This window comes from Saccostrea echinata, unplaced genomic scaffold (genome assembly GCF_033153115.1).
Source record: "Saccostrea echinata isolate AGI-Se365-2 ecotype Australia unplaced genomic scaffold, CSIRO_AGI_Sech_v1 ptg000023l, whole genome shotgun sequence".
In the NCBI taxonomy this organism is placed as follows: Eukaryota; Metazoa; Mollusca; class Bivalvia; order Ostreida; family Ostreidae; genus Saccostrea; species Saccostrea echinata.
This window is the reverse complement of record NW_026889772.1, coordinates 6511945-6516504: the sequence shown is the minus strand read 5'-3', so window position 1 is coordinate 6516504 and position 4560 is coordinate 6511945. Positions and strand designations below refer to the sequence as shown.

The window sequence follows — 4560 nt, the reverse complement described above, 5'->3', positions numbered from 1 at the left end:
AGATTGACACTCAGTGTAAACAAAGTGGACTGTGGCTTTGCTTATTTGAAAACTTATATAAGATAACAGAAAACCGTTATTTGAAAAAAAATGTTTGCTTTTAAAATCCAACAATCATAAGCACTTTTTATTAGCTCACCTGAGCCGAAGGCTCAAGTGAGCTTTTCTGATCACATTTTGTCTGTAGTCCGTCTGTCTGTCTGTCTGTATGTCTGTCTGTCTGTCTGTCCGTCCGTCCGTCTGTAAACTTTTCACATTTTCAACTTCTTCTCAAAAACCACTGGGCCAATTTCAACCAAACTTGCCACAAAGTATCCTTGGGTGAAGGGGATTCAAGTTTGTTCAAATGAAGGGCCACGCCCTCTTTCAAGGGGAGATAATAAAGAATTAGTGAAAAATTAAGTGCATCTTTTAAAAATCTTCTTCTCAAGAACCACAAAGCCAGGGAAGATGAAACTCATGTGGAAGCATCCTCAGGTAGTGTAGATTCAAGTTTGTTCAAATCATGACCCCCGGGGGTAGGGCGGGGCTACAGTGGAGGATCGAAGTTTTACATAGAAATATATAGGAAAAACCTTTAAAAATCTTCTTCTCAAGAACAGCAAAGCCATGATGAGTCATATTTATATGGAAGCATCCTCAGGTAGTGTAGATTCAAGTTTGTTTAAATCATGACACCCGGGGGTAGGGCGGGGCCACAATGGAGGATCAAAGTTTTACATAGAAATATATAGAAAAAATCTTTAAAAATCTTCTTCTCAATAACAGCAAAGCCATGATGAGTCATATTTATATGGAAGCATCCTCAGGTAGTGTAGATTCAAGTTTGTTCAAATCCTGACCCCTGGGGGTAGGGCGGGGCCACAATGGAGGATCAAAATTTTACATAGAAATATATAGGAAGAATCTTTAAAAATCTTCTTCTCAAGAACAGCAAAGCCCTAATTGGTCATATTTATATGAAAGCATCCTCAGGTAGTGTAGATTCAAGTTTGTTCAAATCCTGACCCCTGGGGGTAGGGCGGGGCCACAATGGAGGCTCAAAGTCTGACATAGAAATATATAGGAAAAATCTTTAAAAATCTTTTTCTCAGGAACAGCAAAGCCCTGATTGATCATATTTATGTGGAAGTATCCTCAGGTAGTGTAGATTCAAGTTTGTTCAAATCATGACTCCCTGGGGTAGGGTGGGGCCACAATGGAGGATAAAAGTCTGAAATAGAAATATATAGGAAGATATCTTCTGATGAAGAACTGCAAAGCCATGATTTGTCATTTTGATATGGAAGCATCCTCAGGTAGTGTAGATTCAAGTTTGTTAAAATGATGACCCCAGGGGATAGGGATGGGCCATAATGGGGGATCGAAAATTTTACATAGGAACATATAGGAAAATTTCTTCTTCTCAAGAAATGAAAATCATGTTTAGTCATTTTGATATGGAAGCATCCTCAGGTAGTGGAAATTCAATTTTGTTCAAATGATGATCCCCGAGGGTAGGGTGGGGCCCAATAGGGGGATCGAAAGTTTTACATAAGAACATATAGAAAAAAATTTCTTCTCAAGAACAGAAAAGCTATGTTAAGTCATATTGATATGGAAGCATCCTCAGGAAGTGTAGATTCAAGTTTGTTCAAATGATGACCCCTGGGATAGGGAGGAGCCACAATGGGTGATCAAATTTTACAAAAGAATATATGGGAATTTTTTTTAAAAATCCTTTCAAGTACAACAAAGCCATTTGTTATATTGACATGAAAGCATCATCAGGTAGTTTAAAATTCAAGCCCCCCCCCCCCCCCCTACCCCCGTAATCTTTTCAATACTGAACTGATTTGTGCTTTTGCCTTGCCAATGTGCTCAGGTGAGCGATGCCGCCCATGGGCCTCTTGTTTATTTTTATTTCCAAGATGATTGGGGACAGATTTGTTTTTCTTCACTGGAAAAAAAGTTTGAGAAGGTGGTACATATTGAAACTGTTTGCATGTTGTTTGCTGGTCTGATAAAACTCAATCCTTTATTTTACTAGTGCTTTATAGTTAGAATATTGGTCAGGCAGCATGGGCATTTCTCTTGATAAGTCCGGTTTCCGTGTAAGATTTTCCGGTTAAAAACTTATTTTCCAATCAACCATAATTAAATTTTGTTTATGCCTGTATATATTTATTTGATCTATTTTTTTTCAGCCAACTTGATGGTACATTCTGGTATGGGACCATCCCATGTAGTAAATTTTCTCAGTACCTTTAACACCACATGGTGTCACCACATTGAAGAAAAAGAGATGTCGGCCTCTATTGTGGAACCAGGCCAAGGAATCTTGTTGGATAGATAGAGACGAAGAATGCTAAACCGGACCAGTTGGAATGTAGATTTGATGCTGGATAGCAGACCAAGGGGTCTTGCTGTTAGTATAAAAGTGATACTGGTAAAGTCATCATTTGAATTTTGTTATGCCAAATTTGATAAGTGTAGAAAATTGGCAATTTATGGGGTGTAAACTTCTGCAAGTTATACATGTATATATACATGTACATGTTCACTGAAATGCTATATATAGGATATAGACATTTTGGGGAATATATTTTGATGTGGACTTCAGATAATAATGTTAAATTTTATATTTCAGATAATTTTAACAAGTAAGGTCTATAAGATATATGAATGTGAGGTCCAGACCATTCATGCTGATAATGATTCAACTACTGCAGCTCCACTCAAGAATGACTTTCCATCTCTTCCAAAAAAGCAGGACAAGAATCACTTGATGAAACTGAACTAACATATACTACTTTTCTTGTCAATTTCATATTATCTCTTGTTTGAGTGTTACATCTGAAGTGGTAACAGACACTCCACATATAGACTTTTATTAGCTCACCTGAGCCAAAGGCTCAAGTGAGCTTTTCTGATCACATTTTGTCTGGCGTCCGTCTGTCTGTCTGTCTGTAAACTTTTCACATTTTCGACTTCTTCTCAAGCACCACTGGACCAATTTCAACCAAACTTGCCACAAAGTATCCCTGGGTGAAGGGGATTCAAGTTTATCAAATGAAGGGCCACGCCCTCTTTCAAGGGGAGATAATTAAGAATTAGTGAAATGAATAGCATCTTTAAAAAATCTTCTTCTCAAGAACCACAGGGCCAAGAAAAATGAAACTCATGTGGAAACATCCTCAGGTAGAATAGATTCAAGTTTGTTTAGATCATGACCCCCGGGGTAGGACAGGGCCACAATGGAGGATCAAAGTTATACATAGAAACATATAGGAAAAATCTTCTTCTTAAGAATAGCAAACCCATGATAAGTCATATTTATATGGAAGCATTCTCAGGTAGTATAGATTCAAGTATGTTCAAATCATGACCCCCGGGGGTAGGGAGGGACCACAATGGAGAATAAAAGTTTTACATAGAAATATATAGGAAAAATCTTTAAAAATTTTCTTCTCAAGAACAGCAAAGCCATGATGAGTCATATTTATATGGAAGCATCCTCGGGTAGTGTAGATTCAAGTTTGTTCAAATGATGACCCCTGGAATAGGGAGGAGCCACAATGGGGGATCAAATTTTTACAAAGGAATAAATGGCAATTTTTTTAAAAAAATCTTCTCATGTAAAACAGAGCCATTTGTTATATTGACATGGAAGCATCATCAGGTAGTTTAAAATTCAAGCCCCCTCCCCCCCTTAATCTTTTCAATACTGAACTGATTTGTGCTTTTGCCTAGCAATTGTGCTCAGGTGAGCGATGTGGCCCATGGGCCTCTTGTTTACCTACAAGTTTATCCAAAATTTAGAAGATACAAGTAGATCATCCACCATGATACTGTGGTATCATATTTAGTGCAGTATGTCCTTAAATTTGTATGCATGATACACTAAGGGTTAAACATTTATTAATTTAAACCTATCTAACAACTATCTTGACTAATGAGGGATTCCAATCTACTCCTCTATGAAATAAAGGAGGAGGGATCGGATCCCTTGCCTGCTAAAGATTTGTTATTTCCCTTGTAGAGATTTGTTATTTCTTATTTCCCAGGTAAAGATTTGTTATTTCCCTGGTAAAGAATTGTTATTTCCCCGGTAAAGATTTGTTATTTCTTATTTCCCAGGTAAAGATTTGTTATTTCTTATTTCCCAGGTAAAGATTTGTTATTTCCCCGGTAAAGATTTGTTATTTCCCCGGTAAAGATTTGTTATATCCTGGTAAAGATTTGTTATTTCCCTGCTAGAGATGTTATTTTGCTGGTAAAGATTTGTTTTTTCCCTGGTAAAGATTTGTTATTTCCCTGCTAGAGATTTGTTATTTCCCTGGTAATGATTTGTTTATTTCCCAGGTAAGATATGTTATTTCCCTCGGAAAGATTTGTTATTTACCTGGTAAAGAATTGTTATTTTCCCGGTAAAGATTTGTTATTTCCCTGCTAGAGATGTTATTTCCCTGGTAAAGATTTGTTATTTCCCTTGGAAAGATTTGTTATTTACCTGGTAAAGATTTGTTATTTCCCCGATGAAGACTTGTTATTTCCCTCAGCTGGTAAAGATTTGTTATT

The 4560-nt window shown here is 37.0% G+C and overlaps 1 long non-coding RNA gene across 1 annotated transcript; it reads left to right on the top strand.

Moving 5' to 3' along the window:
* Window positions 1-1816: 1816 nt before the first annotated feature.
* Window positions 1817-4095, top strand: LOC133191393 (uncharacterized). The gene is made up of 2 exons (XR_009721678.1): window positions 1817-2428; window positions 2630-4095. It is a non-coding gene; the product is annotated as an uncharacterized LOC133191393 (long non-coding RNA).
* Window positions 4096-4560: the final 465 nt, after the last annotated feature.